This window comes from Xiphophorus couchianus, chromosome 19 (assembly GCF_001444195.1).
Source record: "Xiphophorus couchianus chromosome 19, X_couchianus-1.0, whole genome shotgun sequence".
In the NCBI taxonomy this organism is placed as follows: Eukaryota; Metazoa; Chordata; class Actinopteri; order Cyprinodontiformes; family Poeciliidae; genus Xiphophorus; species Xiphophorus couchianus.
The window spans coordinates 11817928-11842296 of record NC_040246.1 but is presented as its reverse complement, the minus strand read 5'-3'; the positions used below and the strand labels follow the sequence as shown (position 1 = coordinate 11842296).

Genomic DNA, 24369 nt, shown 5'->3' with positions numbered 1-24369 from the left:
AAAAGCAGAATTAAAACACAGAGTGAAACAGACGAGCACGGGAAGGAAGGCGAGCCTAAGAGGGCAAGAACTCCTGGAGCTCTGTTTGCAACCAAGAATCTTTGGGTTTTCTGACTACCACAGGAATCCCAAGCCACAAGCTTGCAGAGAGAGCAGCAGCATGTGCTAGCAGCTGCATCAGAATGTGTTTGAGCGAGAAATGGAGGAGAAAGAAGCAGCACTGAATCTGAATGGCACTGGCGGTGCCAGAGTTCTCAGGTGTCCAGGTGTAGGAGGTGGACTCACCAGGGCTGGAGATGAGAGAAGGTGGGGGCCCACGTAACAGAGCCCGACTTGGCGGTCTGTCACTCAACAGGCCGACACTCCGAGGTTAACCCGCTTGTCTGACAGCGTGGTCTGCCACTTTTCTTTCTCTTCCTCGGCGGCGGCGGCCTGACTGGAGCTTCAGTGCTAGTAAAAGGCTACAAGCCACAGTCTCTCTGCATCCTCCTCGCCATCCTCCACACAGAGAGACAGACACACTCCCCTCCGTGAGTGGTGGAGCCCACGTCACATGTCACATGAGGTCACCGGGCCTCTCCCTCCCACCCTCTCCCTCCCTTCTTCTTCTTCTCCTGCTGTCTTTTGGCTTTTTTTTTCAGTTTTTTTTTCTGTTTCATCCTGTACTTTCCACGCTTCGCAGACTTCCAGTACTTACTCTCACTTTTCGTTGGTCGTCCGAAGTTTTGGAAACATTTTATTTTCCTTTGAGCTTAAACCACACAGGGGCCTTCGCCGCTGTTGAATGTCCAAGGCTCTAAAGTAATTGTAGATGAAGCAGTAAAATGTTGAAAGCTCAACACAGCAGAGATGAGAGGCATGAAATTGAAAGAAGCAGCTTTCTGAGACTAATCTGAGCTACCCTGAACTTGTTGCTGTTGACAGTGTACGCATGTCCTGTGCTAGTTTTATTGTCTGTTTGTCTGACTCACTGCACATCTGTGTTAGTAAGAACCGGTGGTTTTGGGCCCGCAAAACCTCCACCCTCACTTACCACTTGATAGTATCATAATCTTAGTCTCATCAGAAGCAGCTCTGCCTGTGCCTGGGTCTTTCCCCCTTTCTCTGAACAGTTACCTTCCAATTTTCTCTTTTTCATTTGTTTTCAGCTAATTTGCCTTGATTGACTCTTACATGTCAGCATAAACCCAGTTAATGCAAAGTTCACATGGACTTGGGTAAAAAAAAAAAAAGTTTGCGTTAACTTGATGCCTTTTTTCTAAACTTCCTTTTGCAAGTATTGAAGTATTTGAGGCCCACTGTAGCGTCTCACTTTACAGGTTAGCTCACTTTACAGTGAGCTAACCTGATTGTGGTTTTCACACTTTTTCATTTTCCAACTAGAATTTAAGAATGGAAAAGTGCTTCACTGAAGACTTGGACTGCCAGCCTGTCTGCAGCTGAGATACAAACATCATTACTTTTACAATTATTATTATTCTCATGCCAGTGACAACCAAAGTTTTGCAAGATGCATTGAAAAAAAAGTCAGCTTAAGTCAACCAAATTAAGTGAGACGCATTTCAGGCTGTAGAGACTGGGGATGGTTGGGAGCAGACGGCTCCACTGTCTCTGTTAATAGTTTAAATGCACAATTAAAATATTGTGGTGAGCTGGGGGCTCACCCTAGACAGAGATTGGGGAAGTTTCGTTTTGCAGCTTCATGCAGAATTTCTCCCTGAACACATTTTGTCTGAGTTCATGTGGCAATTATCATTAGCTCATCCATTCAGTTGCAGCTTCTCTAATTTAGCAAGAAGGTAACTTAAGTGTAAATTAAACTCCTAATCTAATGGAAAGAGACGGAGCAATCCAACCAAACAGGCACCACTCTGGGAATGATACTTTCTGAAAAATGTGACTTTTTTTTACTTCAACTATATCTATTTTATTGGACATTTCTGTGATAAATGAATACAAATAAGCACAAAACTCTGACACAGAAAGAAAATAGTGTACTGTTTTGTTTTTTTGTTTGTTTTTTTTTTTTTTTTTTTACCATTTTTTACTACAAAGAATCTGAGATATGTCATATGTTTATATTTAGTAGAACCAACTTTTGCTTACAGTCTAAGGTAAATTTCTTGTATTTACCTCAAATATCTTTTTGCATTCACCATGACTGGATTCATTATTTGCACCTGCTGAAAAAAAGCATTTCAGTTTAGGGTTATGACTCTCATAGCAAATTATCCATGTAGAGCAAAATGTTTGAAGTCTTATCTGACCAGAGCGTCTGCTACCAGAGGTTTGCCGCTCCTGCACGCTCTATAAAACATAAAATTATGTCATTTATTTGATTTTTTTCTTACAACAATTTTGTTTTTCTTGCGATTTACAATAAAGTCTAGACTTGTGGAGAGTAAGGCTAATTATTGTTCTACTGACAGACTTTTCCTCCTGAACTGTGGATCTTTGGTGTTTGATGTCTGAATGCAGTTTGTGTGGATTTTATTCAGGGATATCAGATTAAAGGTAGCTCAGTGTGAACTCTTTACTGTGTAGATGAGGGGTAGTTGCATCACATAAACTCCTAATCAAAAACATTGAAGTTAGTGAAATAAAAAAGGCTCCAAAGGGTGTGATTAATTTTGCAGTGTACTATAAGCATTTTAAATCCGTTTACAGCTTCTTCACTTTGCCTTGTTTTGCAAGGCATAACAATTCAATGTTTACTTGCGAACACTATATTTTGTTAAAAATATCAGTAGCAAAATGAAAATTCTTCTAAAGATTTGACTTGCAGTATTCCAATATTAAGCCATTAAAGAAAAAAACCATTCACTTAAGGATTTCCTCACGAGTTATTTGGTAACAGTCCGATTGCTCAACATTAACATAGAAATTATGGATGTGCGGGGTGACAAACATGCTGCCAGAGTTACTTTCATTTTGCTGTGTGAAGCCGACTGTCCTCCTAAACTACACATATGTACGTGTGTGCGTGTCTGGGTGGATGTCTGTTTGTGTGAGAGCTCTCAAATCACTGGCATTTGCAGACCTGTGGTCTCCACACTTCCCTTCTCCTTTCTCCTGTCTCTTAGTGACACAGTGACCACGTCTGACTGTGGGACAACAGACCCAAACCACCGTCTGGTCACTCATGTGACCCAGTGCTTTCCCTAGAAACCTGTATGTGTGCAGATACATAGGTTTTTCGGTTCTGTTTCCCCTGCCATTGTGTATGGACGTGGGTCCGCATTGCACTCTGCTAATTGTTGGACAGAAGCTTTGTTTGTGTGTATATGTATGCCATGCGTAAATCCATGTGTGTGTTGGAGAACGAGAGAGAAAGAGGCGAGAGCTCACTCTTCTTCCTGGTAGCCCGCACTGCCCTGTAAATGAGCAGTTGCCGTTGAGTTAGGCGGCAACGCGGGCTAAATGACACGGCGCGTCAGCGAGTGTGGCCGAACGCTGAGGCCACAGCCGCGGCCCCAGGGCTTTTATCAGTCCGTCCACGAGGCCGCTACGGGCCTCTGACTTAACCTCACACATAGCGAGGCTTCCTTTTCTAACACCTCTGCTGCCTCTTGACATGGCCTCGTCCCATGGCCTTGCCAGCCTGGGGACAGATTACAGCTTGGAGAAACAAGGGCAGACGGAGCTCCTTGTGAGGCCAGAATCAGGGATTTTAACCTCTGGCAGTCTTTAAAACCATCTGCAAGTTTGTTTTACGACCAAAAATACCAAACATGAAGAAAATGCTCAAGAGAAGCCAGCATGTTTTTGTTTTTATGAATTTGTACAACTAAGACAAACTATTTAGTATTAATTTTCATCTAAAGGTTCTCAAAAATACTCTCGTCCTGGGAACATTCCAGGTTTCTTCTTCTATTGTGACACATCCTGTATTATTAGAGTGAAAAACAGGCATAAAAAATGTAAAGAAGAAGCTAAAAAATGCACAAAACCACATCCTTGAAATTAAACTTCATTAGCCCTCCTGCGGTCTTAGCGCGAAGCTCAGGAGGAGAGCGGAAAATGTCATGGTTGGACAGTGGAGATGCAGAGGGTTGTCTCGTCAGACCATCAATTTCCGAAAACACATACACAAAAAACTCAGAAAAGCGCACATGGGGTCAGTGTGACCCCCGCCAGGCTGCGCACAAAGTAAGAAATGTGTGGGGTCTAAATGATCCCTTCTCTTAAGACTGCAGGAGGATTAAAGCACATCTTGATTTAATGTCAACTTTTGGTTTTCTTTGAGGACATCTCCTGTCCTCGGCCATCCCCTTGAAATGACTGCATATATTTTCTGTCAGGCTTGTTTCTTGAGTCGCCATCCCAAAGCTTTGCTCGTCTTCAGGTGAAGTCATTATTTAGTTGTACTACTAGTATTTCTGAATGCTGAAAAGTAAATCCTTCTTCACATTCAGCTTCCTTAGCATCTACTGAAAGATTTGGGTAAAAACTGACTGAATTTGGTCATGCTTTCAACCATCTTGATAAAAACCCTAGTTCAATCCGAAGAAATGTGGCCACTGAGCCTGAGGGTGCCACCACCATGTTTCACAGTGGGAATTAGGGGCTTTTTTGGTTGGTGTTTTATCTATAAAGCTTTTAGAATCGTAAATCAAAAGTTCCCATTTATTTACTTCTGACTGTTTTCCTGGAAGATTTGGAAGGCTTTTCTTGAAAAAAAAGTCCTGCAACCCTACTTGTTAATACAATTATATGAATAACGCAGCAGAATATCATCGCATGAACCCAAATAACCCCACGTTCCCTGACCAATTTTTATCTGTTGTGATCTACTTGTTTGGGTTTTTATTTTTATTTTTATTTATTTTTTGTTTTTTTGCTCTATTTAGTTTCCCTTCAATTACTGATAATGCATTTAATGCACCACAGCACATATTATTGTTCATATATAATACTTTTGGGGTTTTTTTTGGCCCCCTCTACCAAATAATACATTTTCAAAGTGATACTTTGATGCTTAATAACCATTTGGAAAATTAAACTATCAGGTATCTGGTTAGAGAAATGTGTGGGGTTTTTTTTAGTTGACTTATGAGGGAATTGTGTCACATTAAAGACAGGAAAAGTTTGGAAATGATTTATTGTGGTCAAAATTTTAAGTCTAAAACAAACCCTGGAATTTGAACAGTGTAGAGCCACTAGACGTGGTAAATATCTTTCTCTTTTAGCTGTTTCTAAGGCATGAATCTTTAGTTTTATTGTCAGTTTTCATATATTTGTTCCCCTGTGGAAACAAAGACGTATCTGGATTCTCAACAAAGGATAGTGAAAAAGCTAAATAAATATAGCACTGTCCCACAATATTGTGCAAGAATTGGCTATGTTGCTGTTTAGTCCAAACTTGATATTTGAAGAAAGCGCTGGAGTCAAGGCCTTTTACTCTGTGTTTTCCCTCTTTTGTCTAGGTAAACATCTGCTTCATGTTTTGAAATGTATCTCAATGCTTTGCACTGCCCATGACCGTGAGGGGAAAATAGTCTGAAGATCATTGTGGCCGTCTTTTCACTAAATCCTTTTTTTTTTCTTTCCCCTGCCCAGGCCTTGTTTATCAAGCCCCTGTATTTAAGCTTAATATAACTCCTGTTTTGCTGAGAAAACTGTGGTGGTTTAATCACTGTCAGTGGTCCTACGCCTTTCGGGCGTGGCTCGAGAAGCAAAAAGGACCCAGTGCGGTCGTGCGTCCAGCTGCAAAGGGGCTTATTTTGTGGTCTAAAAATTGCAGGCTTCCCCATATGTTCCCCATAAACGTGGAATGCAGCGTGGGACTTGAGGAGGTTTTTATAATGAAGTGGCCGTCATTGCATCAAACACCAGGGTCCTGCCTGCCTCCAGCATACGGCCATGGGAGCCTTTTTCCTTAGACTGCGTGCAGTCCTGACTCCTCATTCACACCTCATACTGGGGGGATTCATCTAATTCAGATGTAAATTCATTGTGTTCATTTCCATTACCGGATTCTCAAACACTCATCATTTGCTGTGATATGATGTCATAAGAGATTTCTACTGGAAATTCCTGAAGATTTCATGGCTAAGGGGAAGTTTTGCATGAGAGGATTTGGAAACATCCTCCTTCAGGCTGTGAATAAAATTATTTTAAAATCGTCTAAAGAGATCACAAGTAAACAGCAGCTGTGTGCACTGTTACCAACTCGGCGACAATCTGTGTGTCTACATGTGCGCTTTGGTTTGTGTTTTTATTGTCAGTGAGACACTCCCAGATGCAGTGGTTTTTAGCATGCAGTATCACCGTTGGAAGTGATCACCGGGCCCATTATTTATTTATTGGCTCCAGCAGACATGGAGACTGTGGTAACCACACTGAATGGAGGGGAGCGTGGGCCCCTCGTTACCACACACAAACACACACGCACTCACACGCAGGCAAAATCCCAGAAATCCTGAGTCGTGTGACATGGAAACGGGACAAAAAGGAGAAGTTTTGTCACTGTTATGTGTGGATATTGTGGGAATTTCTGAAATTTGTAAACGTCCATAGCAATATTCACTCAGACAGACTAAATTGAAGCTTGTGACTGAGTGCACACCACCATGACAGCAGCGGTTGAAGGATGACTGGCTCATTTCAGGTGGTTTTGTAGTTTTGGCACCTGCTTCGTCTCCATCAGAGAGAAATGTTTACAGGTAGTAAACTCTCCATCCGACCCCCTTCACCCCAACGCTTCCTGTTATTCAGAAACCATGCCAACACAAAGATGCAGCATCCAGCTTTGCTTTACAGCAGGTTAATTATAAACCCCTCACACAGCTGCTGGCATCAGCTGAGCAGACTAATTGGGCCATTACTGCCTGTCAAACTCTCTCTCCTGTTTATTTAATAAAACACAGTTCAAAATAAATAGATTTTGTCACATTGTGTTAGCTCTATGTGGTTAAGGTTTAATTGCTGAGGTCTTTAAAAATAATTAAGTGCAGGAAACATTACATATTATAGTCTATCCTCACCCAGAACTTTGAAGTTATTTTTCTGACTTGTATCCAAAATAGAGAAGTAACTTTGAGCTTTCAGGTTACTTTCCTGAATTTACAAGTTAGTGTCAGGAATTTATATTCCACCTTCCAAAATTTAACGCAGACATAGAGGTTATTTTGAAGGAATTTTTTATCTTTAGAACATAAAGATAACTTTCAGGAACCTACAAATTACTGTACAGAATTCATACTAATTAGAAACAGTTTGACCTTTTTTTTCCATTCTAAACTAATAGGTTATTTTTTAAAACCCAAATCCGTCACCTGATGGTCTAATTCATTTTTTGCCGAAAATAAATTTGGCAAAAAAATAAATAAATGAAATAAAAAAAATCACCATCTCTTTCTTTCTATGTTTTAGGGGAAAATGACTTGGACCATTATTTTAGGAAAGTGACAAGATATTACCTTCATGTCACATACAGATTACTTCAATATAATCCCTGTGCAGAAATTGCAAAGTATTTTTAAAAAGGTACCCAGAAGTTAAAGGTTACTCTGCAGAATTTACCAGGAAGTTACAAAATATCCGAGTAATTTCACAAACTTACGAGCTAATTTATGAAATACATTCATCCTTTTTTTTTCTAAAATCTGTACCAGAATTACAGATCTTTTTGATCCTGAAGTATATTTCCCAGAAGTCACCACATTACTTCCATTAAATTTACAGGTTACATTCATTGCAATTTATTTTTTTAAAAATCTTTCTCATGACATAAAATTTATTTTTAGAACTTACAAGATATTTTCTGAGGCTTATGGTAACTTTATTTGAAATTATCCAGCGTATGGGTGCTTTCCCAAAACATACAGGTTAGTCACTTACAGAAATGTATCCCACAAAATCCAGGAATCCATCTCTTTTTCGAGGTTTGAAACGCTGGCCTGTTAGCGTAGGCTTCTGTTGCCTTTGATTAGTCATAAAAGACACTCGAAATTCCTTTTTGGAATACTGGCAGTATTATGTGTTGTTTCTATTTTAATTTAAAATTTTATTTTGGAAGCATATACGTATCCTTCAAAGATTTCTGGTAATGAATATACTTTATATACCAAAGTAAATAAAAAAAATTGTTGTGAAACTTTCTTATGTAAAATTTAAATTATTCCTAAGTTGTTTTGTTGTACTCAAGGTTTTGTCGTTGAAAAAGCAAATTTTGAATTTTTTATTATATATCCCAAGTAAGTAGTTTAGAAACTATGTAGGTATATGTAGTAGAAACTACACCACAATAACAAATGATGTACTGTATGTGTTTACATTAGAAACAAAAAGAAAGACAATATTAGTATGATTCACATTTTATGGCTTATTGCTTGTTTTGATGGGGGAATTTTTGTTAAATTTTACCTAGTTGTTTGGATACATTTACAATCTGGAATGCACTGAAAAGATAGCTTTTCGTTTTCAGAAACAGTTTTGTTTCCAGTCACACATCTTCAAGGTACATCAAGGGCCATTACTTTGAAAATCAAGCAAGGAAGAGGATCCCCGACGCAATCAAAACATCGAGCTAATCACATTCCAGTTTTATTATGTTTTGGTTTTCAGTGCTTATCACGTTGTGCTTGTGTGTTTTGTGAACCACTTGACTTCACCAGAGTGGTAAATTTACATTCTGCTTTGAGGTGCACAGAGGCACCACATCATTGCAACAGAGCAGCTGGAAGGTTAAGTGCAGCAACCTCACATAAAAGCACCCGTAAACCCAAGACCTCAGTTACCCCAAGCGCCCCAAACGCCCCAACGCTCAACCAGCTCACATATCTCAGTCCAGGATAAATGAGCCAGCTTCTCCACAAGTGCGATGCAATATCAAGATCTTTAAAGTTGTGATAGTTCATAAGATTTTTTGCTTTCATGTCTCCAATCTGTTGCTCTTATTGAGGTGTAACTCTAAATTTGCACCTTCTCCAAATTGCTTCGGGTTTCATCTGAACATAGCTGGTTCTAGTCATCTAGATTGCTCCTCATTGTGTTTTATTACCTGTGCGTGTACGCTCAGTTTGCATGTGTTTGTGTCTATGTTTGTGCTCATACGTATTTCCTGTGGTTCAGACATGGGGTTTGGATGTGACAGACGAGCTTGCAAACATGCAAGTCTGCGTTAGGCAGGATGTTCCTCTAGAGCAGATGCACAGTGGTTTACACAGAGACTGTGTGTGTGTGAGCATTTGTCTGCACTGCTGCACTACAAACTTATGTTAATCATGCAACTTGTTTAACAAAAGTTGTCTGAAAATAGGTTAACTCTGAACTAAAGTCAAAAAAGTTAATCTGCACCAGTGCTCATTTTACTTGATGCAAAAACTTCAGATATAGTGATTAAATTCTAAAACTACAAAATTATAAACAATAATACAAATAAAAGCATAGCGAATTCATCTGAAATTTTAATATACCTCAAAACAGTTTGACTTTAGTTATTAATTTGTTGACATTTCATGCAAAAACATATGGCAAATAGTAAGGTGCATAAAACCTCTATTTAAAATTTGGTTTTGAGTGCTATAAACCAAATAAAGTATTAACCAAAAATCTGCCAATTATTTACAGGGTATTTGAAAGATACCCTTTCAGATTTTCAACATAAGTTAGAGATGCAATGTTTAAACTGATTATATATTTCTGTTGTAGAAGAATAAAAAAAAGAATGCATCTCCATTCAGAATTATTTGTTTTATTAAGTCTGAGTGCCCTGGTGTATCTCAGAAGATTAGGAAGCCATTGAAAAGGTCATTTATTTTGTCGGTTAATATTTTTTAAAAATTATTCGTTTCTATTTGGGTCACAATTCAAAAAGTGAAAATCAAATTCTTCATGTGTAGAATGTTTGAAAATAAATTATGCTAATTTTGTTAATTAACTTTGATAATTATAGCACAAACATAGAAGCACAGTTGGAACATTTATGTTCAACTTCATTTTCACATTTATCAGAGCCTCTGTGTGCTACAGTATTTCCTCTTTATTTAAATTTGCCCTTACTGCACAGTCTTTTATTTCTTATTTTTTGGCTATTAAATGTTATCTTTGTATGAACATGCATGCTGTCACTTTACATGCTGCAGTTGTAAAGTTACGTGACATTTCTATTCTGTTTCTATCGGTATAGCGTGGCATGGAGGAGCGACCAGCTTGTGGTTCTCGTGACGACCCCTCTTGTGTGATCAGGAAGCAATAGGTGTTGCCATCAGCTTACCTGCAGTGTTGGGTATTATACCTCTGATCTTCCTGAACTTGACAAATACCCTATAGATTCACTATCAGGTCTAGGTTAGATGGGTCAAACACAGTGATAGCATGGTCACTAAGCCAGATATAAGTAGCTTCTGCAGTGAGGGCAGGTGCCAAGTTCATAAAACACGGTGGACCAACACCAGCAGATAACAAGACTCCCCAGATCATGACTGATCGTAGAAACTTCATATTCAACCTCAACTAGCTGGGATTCTGTGCATCTGTCCTCTTCCTGCAGATGATAGGACTTTGATTTTCAAATGAAAAGCAAAGTTTACCTTCATCTGAAAACAGGAACTGGGACCTCTAGGACACAGTCCAGTAGATTTTTTCCTTCGATCTGGTAAGACACTTCTTTCTTTGCCTTTGGTTTACGAGTAGCCAAACCCAAGGAAAGCAGTCATAGCCCATGTCCTAGATAAGCTGACGAGGTGGCTCTTGAAACCCAGTTCCAATACACATATCCATGTTGCTTGCTTGCTTACAGCACTCTGTGAACAGTCGCTGATTTAGCATGACCTGTGGCTTACCGTCCTTGTGATAGGTGTCAGTGACTGTCTGCTGGACAACTGTCAGCAGTCTTCCCCATGATTTTGTTTCCCGAAACACGTTTATCAGATAATATTTTTGCAGTGTAGATGTATTGTCATTTGTCTCTGAGTTTCATTTCCTACAATGAACCATAGAAACATTTCAATAGGGTTCTAATATATTGAAAAACATCTATAAACTGGTTTTTGTTATCTTTTGGGGGGTTTTAGATACTTCCTATTGGCTAGGTTTTTCTGGTTTCTTCTGAATCAACGTCTTGTATTACTTAGTACCCATCTTACAGTTTTGATTACATTTGTATTCCAAGTACAAAATCTTATTTCTAATGTTTATGCACAGGCAAAAAAAATACTTTCATATGTTAGTTGCACCACCTGTCTGCAATTTGAATGTGGAAAAAAATGTTTTGTCGAGGAGTTGATTAGCACCTTTATTTTTGAGCAAAACTAGTATGTACTTGCTAAAAATAAGACTCAAGATTTAAAGTCCTCATAAAAAGATATGAACTTATAACTGACCCAGATCTCCAAAGTGACGTTAAAGCTAATTCAGTAATATTTGTGAATCAAAGAAAAAAAAATTTAAATTTCTGACTATTTTTCTCCAGCGAAGTGGAAGATGTTATTATTTCAAAAATATCACGTTTAACTTACCAAGAACTGAGTGACTCAGTGGAGTGGACAGTACTGAAACCATACTGTTTACCTCGCACTGAATTTGTGTATGTGGGTCTTTGCTGCTGTGACCTCATTTCACATTGCAGCCCACTCATTTTGCGAACACGGTGGCTTTTACTGACCTAGAACGAGGGAAGGGGGCTCAGGAAATCCAGGGCTGTGTTCTTGCATATGCACACGTCTTTGTAACTGTAAATATACGCATATGTGCATAAGCCTTTAATAGGAATTTGAAAGCTGGTAACATAATAGCGCACACCATTTTTCTGAAAAATGTCGTTCTCACTTTCTCTTTCTCCTTCTCCCTCAAGCCGCCTCACTTTCATTCATCTCCTTCTTTGACAAATAGGACCAGCGTCCATTAGGATGCTATATGAGGTGGCGGTGACACAGGGCACTCTTGATGGCCCCATAACACTGTCTCAACTCCCCAAATGCACACACATTTAAGTCTCCCTGCCTTCCTCTGCCTCCTCATCCATTCTTCGAGCTCTTTAATATCAGAGCCCATTGCTCTTTGTCATTCACTGCAAGCCATCCCTGCTCTGTCTCTTTATGTATGTGTGTTTGGCTGAATCCCCTTCCTACACCCCAACACATGTCTGATGTATGATCCAGGGCTGGCTTTCATTCTGAGGGGAGCGTACTGTTTCCCTTGTGGCTGGGGAGTTTGTCCTCTCTCCTGGCCTCTAATTATTTCCAGGCCCCCCGGACTGAGTGACAGGCTGGATGGCAGGTAAACTCCACAGTGTACAAAAAAGGTCCAATGGGCAATCCTGGTTCAGTACATTACCAGTATATTGTGGCTTCATGACCGTCTCTGATGCAGTTATTCACAATATAAAGGCCTGTGACCTCAAACTGTGGCTGATGGTAGCACACAAACATTGCTCGTTACCCTGCAACAGTATAAAAACTGCCAATACTTCTTCGCGTTTTGTCACATTGACCTATTCCACCACTTGAACTGTGGATCTTCAGCCCACTGATTGCTTCTCTGATAATTACCTGTTTCTTTTCCTGACTATTTAGTTTTTCTTGGAAGATTTGGAGTTGCAATGTTCAATTTTCATTTTAAAATGATGGTACAAACAGTTTTTAGTGAGTTGCTCACTGTATGATGTATTGTTTTGTAACCTAAGTCCACTTCAAACGACTCCACCCCTTCGTTCTTGTCATGTCTGGTGTGTTTTGTAAAAACCTTTTGTTCATCAGTGTTCTCCAACAAACCTCTCAGGTCTTCACAGGACAGCTATGTTTAAATTAAAATTTACACAGATGAACTCTATATAGCAATTATATGACTTCTGAAGGCAGCTAGTTGAATTGTATTTAGTTTAGGGCTACCAGAGTAAACGGGAATGAATAAGCATGACACTTCATGGTCTTGTATTTGTAAAACTGTGTACCAGTATCCTTTCACTGCATTACATTGTGCAAAATCCCGCTAATGTTTTACATGAGAGTCCAATTGAGCAGATTGTTAAGCTAAAAGAGTATTAATATTTATTTTCTTTTTGGATTTCTCAAAAACCGTTTTTATGCTGTGTAACTACTGTACTTTGATGAAAATATGCCATTAGCAATAATGATTTTCAATTTCAAACACCAACTCTATGTTTCTTAGATAAACTTTGAAAACAACTAGCCTGGGATGACAATTTTTTTAAATGTTAAGACCATCCTGAGCAGTTCTGATGTTATACACAGAAGGAAATGCAGATTGAACCACTCACTAACACGTCACCGAGTGCCTATTGCGTCTGAAACCAGTACTGTGGTGCGGTTAGGGTTTATGTGAACAAGAATCTTACCCTGCTCTTTGAATGTCACATACTTCCCTCTATAAAAAGCGGGAAGCGTCGCTGCTCTTTTTTCTCTGAAACAGGACAACTTTTTTAAACGTCTGTTGACATTTGGGAATGAGACGGATATTTCATCACAGATTTTATTGGAACGACAATTTAGCTTAAAATGTTGACCAAAAAAATAATACAGGCTGAAGATATCTCTTGCTATAAGTATCTGAAATAATATAGGGTTGCACTGAAACCCCATGGGTTTTTTTCCCCGTTTTTTTTCCCTCTTCATACAGTCCAAAGACATGCATTTGAATGATTGTTTGACTTGCGTCCCTGTAATGGATCTACTCCACCTCTGCCTTTTTGAAAACTGGCAGAGCATTACAAGAACTAAGAAAAATAAGTTGGCTTAAAAAGTAATTTATTGGAAGATTTTAGTTTGCAGCAAAAATTACACTTTGGGTTTTATTTGCATTGATGTAATGTTATCCATTGTCATGGAGTAATTCAAGTGATTTATGTTGAGTTTTTTAATTATTTTCAGGGTTTCGTGCTTTAAGTAAAGTTCAGTTTTTTATGAAAGATTAGATCTCAGTGAAAAATGTTCACTTATTTTCAGATTACAGCCACACACTTGTATTTTATTAAGTTATTTATCAATCTTTATCTAACAAGTTTTTTAAAAAAACACACATTGACCAAGGTCTTTTACAAGTGTCACCGACCCAAGAGGTCAGCAGCACACACTTCAGAAACACAAATACGTTAAAGCAGTACTTTTACATATAAAGTGCAATTAAAACACTAATATTAAAAAAGCAGTGCAATTATTGACATTTAAAGGAAAATGAAATACAATACCAGTAAACACTACAAAAGCACAGTATAAATAAACACTACACTACATAAAATTCATTTTAGTAGAATTTTTTGTGATAAACAGAAAGCAGCGCATAATTGGTAAATACTTAATACTAATTTTAAATTATATCCATGTTAAAGTTATTAACTCTAAATCTAGTTGTTTGTACTGGATTTTATTTAAGGATATTTGCATATTTTGTTGAATGTATTTCCTGAATAGAACACATTTCAGAGCTTAAAGGTTGAGGTTTGGATCGGTTAAGAGCGTTAGTTTAAAAATCTTTGACACAAATGTGAGAACAATGTCAATCCTTTTATTTCAGCACTTTAAATATGGTGTCCAGAAAAAAAACTAGAAGAATCAAAAAGACTCTGCAGATGTCTAACAGCTCTCCGTTTGTAAGAATATTTGAATAACCTAAAACTTTACCTAAAAGACTAGCGTAGCCATTTGCCCATATAATGTTGCAACAATGTGCTCAGTTGAAGTTGTGCTCAATTAGCCCAATTTTATCAAAAATAGTGTATTAAAGCTATTGAAACAACCACAATACAGGATGGATTTATGATACTTAAAGTGAAGACGTCTTGCTTTGTCCCAATTTTCCCACAACTGTGTACAAGGCATGTTTGTGGGCAAAGACTTGGTTGCAGATCTAAGGTTAGAATGAGGTTTAGGTTTGGATTAGGTAATAGCTGAGGTTAGGCAGCTAGCTCTTGGTTAAGATTTGTGTAAGGGGCTGGGAAGTACATTATACAAATACATTTCCTCACCAAGACAACTTCAAATGTACTCTGTGCGGTTCTCCCCGTTTTGACAATTGAAGACATCCTCCTCCTCCTGTCTTATCTATTTGACTGAGCTCGTCAGTCTGCGTGGTAGGGTTGCCTGCCAGTGTCTGCCATCTTTGAAAATTAGAGACCTATTTGCACAAATATACCAGATGCAACGCTGCTTGAATACATGCAGAAATAACTTACGAACGTACAAAGGAAGGTGCAAATTAGATTCAGACAAATGAAAACATATTAAAGGCACACACTGCATTTGTAACAAAGTATCTGTAGTGCAATCTGTCACCTCTGAAGACTCTTTCTGATGTTGTTTCCCACGCTCATCACTTGAAATAGTTCAAGAGGCCTGCAGGGTTCATCTGTAAACAAATTCACACCTACACACAAAACTTGTGACTCCATGCGTGATCCCTACAAACCTTTGCCTATATTTACGAGACGTAGAAGGGCTCTGATAGAAGCAGGTGCTTTATGCATCGTCGCTTTTAGAAAAAACAACAATTTCATCTTTAGGCGCTTGTATACGGAATGGTGCATGTATATATATGTATATACATTGAAGTGCATATGATTGTGTGTGTGTGTCTGTCTGCTGTCTGGGAGCGGGTGTATAGCCAGGTGCTTGCTGACATACTGGGGCTTTGTGGTTGTGGTTGGTGGCTTGCTTGCTGTGCAGACAACCGAGAAGGAACTGTCTACTTTATCTATCTTCTTGTGTCTGTGTGCGTGTCTCTGCGTGTGTGTATCTCTGCGTGTGTGTCTGTCTGTCGGCGTGTGTGTATGTGAGTTTAAGAGAGTATAACATGAATATAGATTCTATTCTGTATCGTTCAGACTGTTTCGTGACAAGTCTGTGGATATGGTTTCCGCTATAGTGTCACATCAGTGCATGCGATTGTGCGCAATGCAATCTGCTTGTTTGTGCATGCACTTACACCCATGTCATAGTTTTCTTCCAATTTCTAGCTGTGCAGTAGAGCGAGCTGCAGATAGAAATTGGCAACATCCGTCCTCTTTTATTGTCTACAGTCTCCTAAATGCATTAGCACTGCAGAAATATACCAGCAGGTGACAGATCAGAGGATATGGTAGCATTGGCTGTATCAAAGGCCCTATTGCAACCCACATGCAGAGCTTATTGTGGGCTCACTACAAATAGAAACAATGGTTGGAGTGGGAGTAGATGCACCATACCATTCCCGCAGCCCTGGCTCGGGACCTGTGGTGGCACATGATGCTCGGGTGAATATGACTGAGGCTAAACAGGCGCAAAACAGAACACAAGTCTGTGGGCACATATGCTGGGTACAGGATGGCACCAAGCCTAGTAAACCATGCAAGAGGGTGGCTTAACGTGCTGTAACACCAGGTTGTTTATGTGGATTGGAGCCATTTTTACTATTTTTACTCATTAAAAATAATGGATGAGCAACTAATGAGGGCTGATGGATGAGTAGCTCTGTTTATGTTGTACTTTTACACTTTGCCGTGACAAGTTCTGCACTGCAACATCTGTGTATTTGAATCTTTTTTTGCAAGTAATATTTCTCTTACAGCAAAAACATGATTGCTTTTTTTTTCTTTTGTTTTTGATTGGTTTCTGAAGCTGCAAAAAACTTTGGTGCCTTCTCAGAGCAAGAGCAGAAACAAGGCTAATGTTGCCACAGAACAGGACATATGTTGCCACATTCTCACGGTGTTGGTTAGCCAAACCTCCTTACCCAGAAGTCTTGGCTAGGTTCTGCTAAGTTGAGTCATCTCAACACAGTTAAAGGCTTCACCCACACACAAACCGCTGCTTACTATCTGAGTCACAGAAGTGAAGCTCTTGAATTCTTACATTTTACACATTAAACGCACAGATTTAGCCATCCTCACTCTAGGCTGGCATCCATGTTTATCTTATTGTTTTCAGAAAGTGATTGGTGGATTTGTAACTTTAAATAAGGTCACAACCATCACATTTGAGGAAAAAAAAACATCCTGGGAGTGTGTAGCACAACTGACATTTGCTGCTGGAATCCACTAAGAATGCTACAAAGTGGTTTTTGCAAACCCACACACATACATACACACTTTTCCATTGTAACGTCAACCAATTCTGTATCACAAATATTTCAGCCAGAAGTCACTGTTTATTTTTTCTGCTCATGTATGCGAGTATAGGAATGACTCGCTGTTTTGCATCATTGTTCAACACAAGGTGCCGTTTCAACTGAGATTAAATCTCTTCTTGCAGAGAGAACCTCTTAAAATGAAATGTTACCGATTCTGGGCTTGAGGTGATACTCCACCATAGGATCTTAAAAAACCAGAAACATTTCTTTCTTACCCCAAAATGACATAAACCAATATAATAGTTGCTTTTATTATTTTATTATTAAAAGTTGCACATCAATTTTCAAATCCATTTACGTCGCATTATATTCTTTGGCATAAAACACGACATCACAATTTTACTGAGCACCGAACAACTCAGAGCAAAGTTGTTCTTCGCTGAGAGTGCACAAGCTGGTCGAGCAGTCTGGCCTTTATATTTGGTGCTTACATTGGAGTGGTATTCTCTGAAAAAAAAATATTTTAGAGGGCTGATGTAAATGCCAGTGGAGGTGGACCTGCTCTACAAAAATACCTTCGAAATTGTCCAGTTTGAGTGAAAGGTGGTGTATGCGATTCATGTCAAGTTACAAAGCATTAGAGTAGCATGACGAGGCACCATGACAGTATGTGGGGCCAATGAGCAGGGTGTGAGATGGCACATTTGGTAACTGCCCAGTTCAATGTGCCAGCTATAAATCTAGCTTAAGACTTGCAAACCTCTCTTTTGTCCTCCAAAGGGCTAACACTCTTTCAGTCAGATCAAAGGTAATGTTTCTAAAGACTAAGGCCTTTTTCTCTAAGTTCCTTTTTTAAACTATAATGTGGCTTTTTTTGACATCTTCCTGTGTGAAAGGCTTTTCAGACCATGTCAGTACAGGATTATCACACACTCTTTTGTTTTGGGTTCACACCAAAACAGGTTAATCTCTGTGACACATAATCTGTTTTTGTTTTAAACAGGCCGTTCCCAGGCATCGGTCTACATTGTTGCATAAAATCAATATTGCTCATGCTTAGTACATGCCTTTTTGAGAACTTTGTACTGAATGTTGTTTTTTTTTTTACATGACAAACCTTAAGTAAGTGCAGCTCAAATAAGCATCCACTTTGTAAAGCCTCACCTAGATTCACCAGGTTGAAGTAATTGCATTCATGTTCATAGTTCACCAGCTAAAGATTCGGAATTATGTTCACATTTACAACGTCAAACAATTCTCCTTTATTTTTTATGATTTTGTATGAGCAACAACAAGGTTATGGTGTAAACCATCACAACCCTTTCCTTATAGCCCCTGGAAAATTTATGGGCAAAGATTAGAAGATTGTACTGCTAAAAAGGCAATTCAGCGCTTCTGTAAAATCTTATGAAACTGAAGACGTTATCACTCTCCTTATTCTGGCATCTAGTAAATAGAAACAATTTTGCAAATCATAACCTCAAACAGGAAAGGTTTATCTAAATATATAATTTATTATTTTTGAAAAGATTCTGTGTCCACATTGCTATGTGCCGAACGCCGGCTGTCGTTGAGTGGCATCAGAAGCAGGTTGGCATGGAGCAGAACTACCTTGGCACAGATCACTCTGCAGACGGGTTCCGGTATGAGTTTACTGTACAGTTTGACACTCTGTGGCTTGACAACTCTGTGCTCAGAGAACAACTTAACCATGCGACAGACATGCTATGCAGTTTCCCACAGCTGCTGAGTTGCTAAGGTCACTCTTTTGGTTACTTAACATTAGGAACTTGTCATAGCTAGATTTTTGTCTTCCTCTTCAAATAAGTGCAAACTTTCTTGTCTTTTTTTAACTAAGACTTTTTTTCTGATCTATTGACAGAAATATTTCTAACCGCTCTGCAGATTCCTTCTTATATTTTAAATTCAAGCAAAAACAAGCATATAGTTGAAAAAAACAATTAAGATGTAATGTTTTTAATGTCGTAAAACATTAAGTACATTAAGTCATTCATTATGATATTTGGTCTAAGTTTAAAGTTGCATCTTATCCAGCAAATGTAGTGGTCTGATTTGAATGTTTTAGTCATTAGTTGGAGGTTTTCATAAGCAAATGACCAAAATGAAGCTGAAAACTGAGATCCTGCAAACCTGTGTGCTTTGCACAAAAAGTAGAGTAAAAACCTGGCCTACATACTGAAAATATATATAAAGCATAACATTTCTCTATGCTTTATAATGAGATCTTTCAAAATTTGAAATTCCTTCACATTCTTGTAGTTACTTTCAGTTTTGTCAGAAATGCAGAGGAGGATGAATCATCATGATTATGCGTGCTACTTGCTGCATCAGCTTTAATAGCATATTTTCGTAGACTTTTTTTTTCTCTTTTTTTTCAAAAGGAGAGTGTCACTGTGGGAAGATCGGCAGCTCAAGTCTCTGCGTGTTGTGTCTGAGCGTCTCCCCGGCCTTCCCTAAATCAAGAAGGCAGAAGTGAGAAACGGTTGAGAAGTACGACCAGTGTCTTCCTGTTATGTGTGCGTGAAACCACAGACGGCTGTCTCAGTTGCTCGCACGCAAAAGCCAGCTCGGGAACCATGGCAACGGCAGGTCCCCACATGAGGAAGACGGAAGTGAGCCAACATGCAGAGGAAGTTATTGGTTTTTTGATAGCCATTGGCGTGGTTTCATGAGAAAAACCGTGACTCTGCCCTTGTGCTCGACCAATGGTCAGCCGGCGTGGGAACATAGACTTCAGACTGATGACGGCGAATACATCTCTGATCAAATGGCACGTTGCTTAGGCAATTCATCAAACGTGTGAATTTAAAAACTGTTATGCATCCAAATAGATGACACAACAGAGGTCGTCTGCTACAGTTTATAGCCTCTTTTTTTTTAACCAAGACAGCCACATTGAGATGCAACATCTTTGTCAAGGGATTCCTGGTCAAGATTGTGGTGTAGATACAAACAATAATCATTGCACAAAGGTTTCTGTGGAACAAAAATATTGTTTTAAGTGACCTTGTTTTTTTTTTTTTAAGACTTTTCCAACTAATGTGATTTGATGCACCAAGTATCTGATTTGAATCCAAGTATGCACTCTGAATCTGCTAAATTCTAAGTGCATACTTGGAACAATTACCAGTATTTTAGCACAATAAACAGTCACAGTTATGGACTGATAGAAAACTTAATGAATATATCCCAAAGCTATCTGTTAGTACCTTGAAGCTTTGAACTTTGGCTGCTTTTTTGCCAATTTTCAATCCAGCACATTACATTTTCAGAGAAATGTTTTAGTTAAAGTGACAACTCTAATCTTTGACGTAATCTGGTCTGGAAAGTCCCCTAATCCTATCCGAAGAATCTGTGTTGACCCATTTTAAGTCAGATCTACCAACTTTGTTGGGAGTTTCTCATAAGGGAAGATGCTTTTCTCATTTCTTTTCTGGAATCCATGTAAAATACATAAAATGTCACACAAAACAATCACCTCAAGGTGATTCTCAAACTATTCTTAGCTAAAAATATGGAATAAAGTTGATGAAATGCTGAAGAGCCAGGCATTTTCGAAGTCCTGTGTCAGATGTTTTCCATTTTTTCCCCCTCTATTTCTAAAGGGCATAACAGTAGGGCAGTGATTCATTCTTAAAGTTCTTCTTTTTTTGTTTTTCTTCTGAATATACTGTGCAATGTTTTGTCATGATAATGCATACTACTTGCACGCACAATCTGTGCTGATAATAGGTACAATATCATTACAGAAAACTATCAAAAACTGCACCAAGTTCCCAACAAAACTTTCATATCACTTCAGGAAGTCAGGAGAACTGTACAAACCCTGTAATATATATCAGCATCATGAAATAGTATTATTATTAACTATTATTTCAAATGCCCCCTTTAACATAAATACATAAGTTGATGCAGGAAAAAGTCAGCCACCACATCAGCTGTCTCTGTGTCCGTCTGCCACAGTGGAAAACAGTGGTGCAAATATCTCCTGCTCCTAAAAACCCAAAGCAGACGAACATCGTTCCCCTTCTACCTGGGCAACGACCCTAAACATACAGCCAGAACTATAGTGGAATGTGTTAAATCAAATTATATTTATGTTAGAATGGCCCAGTCAAAGTCCAGAACTACTTGAGAATCTGCTGTAAAACTTCAAAATTGCTGTTAGCAAGCATTTCTCATCCAACGTGACTGAGTCTGAAAAAAATATGAGAGGATATAGCTGATGCTTCTGCAACATATTAACAATACAAAAGTTGACTTCACCATTCAGGATTTTGCTCCTAAAAATAAATAAAAACTGTGTTATTTCTCTTAAGCTGAAGAATTATGCTCAACTTTGTTGGCCTATTACATAAAATCTGATCTTTGTGGTTGCAATGTGTCAAAATGTGTAAAAATCTAAAACTTTTATGTTTAACTGTTTATTTCTCTGCTTTCCTTTGCATAAATGAAAACACTATATTTTGCAATTTGTTTTGTGTATTGTTCTTAATGAATTAAAGAAAAAAAACGGTAGGCCAAGCTTTACTTGTTTTTTTAAAACATTATTAGTTAAAATGTTGATATGAAAGCTAGAATAGTTTCTGCAGCTCATTGAAATCTGAGAATGCAATAGAGTTTTGGTTTCAACTGATTGATGTGTCTGTGATTCTGTGTGGCAATAAATGGCCTTTTCTCCAACATAACCCATTTGTTTTCTAAATTAATTATTTTAATGCACAACCAGATTATATTACAATACACACGAGGCATTTTAGAAGCGATGTGTGGTGACGCATGTGGCTGTCTCCCATAGCCACACCTGCCACAACCCGGCTTCTTCTTTGCCTCAAGCCTCTTGTGAGTTGCTCTTAGGTTGACCAAGGATGCCACCAAGCACCGTCAGGGAAGGGATCCCCACCCCACTCGACTGGCCTGAACCCCACAACTCAAAACCCAAAATAGGGAGTTGGCCTGAGGTGACTGAGGGTTCTGTGGTGTTCCTTCAAGGGTTAAAGTGGGTTAAAACTAGAAACGGATCACATGGAAACAAGTACCTGAGATTAGAAGGAGGCTTTTTATGCGCTCAGAGCTAAGAGAGAGTGAAACAGAGAGGGGAGGTGAAATAAAAGTGAGGAGAGGAGGTGAAGTTTATGAGCTGCTAAATGCCAGACTCACCACAGGTGGAAGCTCCACTGTTGACCCCATTAAATGCAAGCAAAAAAAAATAGAGGGTCTGTTCAACTGCTCTGTGACTTCACATCTAACAATGCTGCTTGCAGTAACCAGAGCTCATGAAAGAACAACAGCTCAGCAGATAGCAGCAGCAGTAAGATTACTTTTTGTTCTTCAGCTTGTTTGACACACTTGTAAATGCCATGTGGTTTGGTTAGAGGGGGGACAGGCTGCTGGGGTCTTTTTGGAAGTTCCCCTCTGTCAGAGATGTGACTGTTCTCATAGAGGTTACTAGCAGTAGAGTCTTCCAAACACAAGCACTGCAGAGGTGGTGATTCACTTGTTCATTGTAAACGGGAAAACCAAATGGCGCTGACCTAGAAAAGATATATGTTTTTATTGGACTACTGGTGTTTTTAAAAAATTCCCCTTAGAAAGTACTTTTTTTTTTCATCCAAACAGAACCAGCATTGCATGTTCTTTCATCTCCAGAGACTATTCAAACTCAATGGGGGTTTTTTTTATGTCAACTCCACAAAATGTGCTGTTTTATTTCAAGAATACTCCCTGATCTTTCTGATTTTCTGTTTGGTCCTGTGTTGCAAAGATCCTACATTCATATTGCGGCTGAAAGTCTTCACTGCCTGTGATTTTGTGGTAAAGTCAGCAGATCCTGTTGAGGTCCATTACACTGTCCAGTAAAAGGCTACTGGTTTTAGGGCTCTGGTTAAAAACACAAAACCAAGCTAGGCTTTTAGGGTTGGTGCAAAGGAAAACCACCACTTCACAACAATGAATATTTTACCTTGCTACCGGCAGTCCGGCAGCATTTAGTGACCACAGGCAATGTTAAGTGATTCTGACCAGAGGCTAAGGGGGCACTTAACAAATGATAATGCCCACTATCTGTCAGTGCTCTGGGCTCCCACTGTTGCCTGAGAGCTCCACGGTGGATGGATCCAGACCACTCTACATCCACCACTGACCTGCCAGCTAACCACACACTCCACAGCCTTCAATACACACACTAGTAGAAAAAGACTCGGTGAAATGACACCTGCCACTGGCTGACCCTCTGACCTGAACCATCAGCACAGAATGACACCACCCTGACCTGCTTAAGACGCATTTTGCAGCAGAAACCACAACTGCACTCAGGAAGATGAAGGCTGAGTGGAGATGTTTAAGTATCTGCTAAATGCAAATGCAAATTGTGCTTTTTCATTTTACTAACTTCTAAAGGGGGTTTCTGGTTTAAACGATTAGTTTTGTTTGTTTCAAATGCTTTTGAATCGAGCGCCTTTGTAGTCAGTATGTTACTGTAAGTTCAATCCTGGTTTTAAGAATATGTGAGAAATCCTCTTGGTGGAGTCAGGCTAAGGTTTACAAATTAAAAACTGTGTTGTACAGAATCTTTCAGTCAGTATAAAATAAACTAGTCCAGGTTGACCTAGTTTCTATAGGCATTTATGCCTGTCCATTTTTCTCCCAATGGGGAAAAAACAAACACTACATGCTAATTTTATGTTCCATTAAAAAAGCTTACATAAATATCAAAAGATGCTATAAAGATTCACAAAGATTGCTTGTGTTCCACTGTATCTGCTGACAGAAGCTGAATAGTGCAGTCTTTAATTTGACGAAAAACATTGTGCAATATTTATGTTGTGAAATCTAATTACTACCCTAATAAGACATCATTTTTCCACCTTGTCAGTATTTTGTCTTCTTAACGACATTCATGTTGGAACACCTAATTATGAGAGCTTACGCTCTTGACTGTACCCTGCAGCACAAACACGAATACAACTGTTTTTGCTGATGTAAAACATTTCTCTGTCTATTTCTAATTTTCTTCTTATATGACCCTGATGTTCCTGTACAGATTAGGTTGAAGAATCTGTTGACAGGATACCATCTTTGCATTTATGTCCTTGTTTGTCAAAAGTCCTGGACACCCCGATCCAGTTCAGTTAAGGTTGAACTATGTTAAGTGAATGGGAGTGCATTTCAGTATGTGCCGAACTGGTTCAGACATGCTAAAAAAAAAATTGACAGCGCCAATTGATTTAGAGTGGGGTGCAAATAAGTCCAACATGTCTTCCATAAGAGATTTTTTTGTAAACAAGATTCAGCAAAAGTGCTGGCTAGTACTTTGTGCCATAATTTCTGTCCAATTGGACTTGT

General features: G+C 38.9%; 1 protein-coding gene across 1 annotated transcript in view; it reads right to left on the bottom strand.

Moving 5' to 3' along the window:
• The window catches only part of runx3 (RUNX family transcription factor 3), a 55220-nt gene extending 54720 nt beyond the window's left edge, over positions 1-500 (bottom strand). The window contains exon 1 of the mRNA XM_028000325.1: positions 286-500. The gene's annotated coding sequence lies outside the window, so the exon portion shown is untranslated. The remainder of the gene's footprint in view (positions 1-285) is intronic.
• Between the last annotated feature and the right edge of the window lie 23869 nt (positions 501-24369).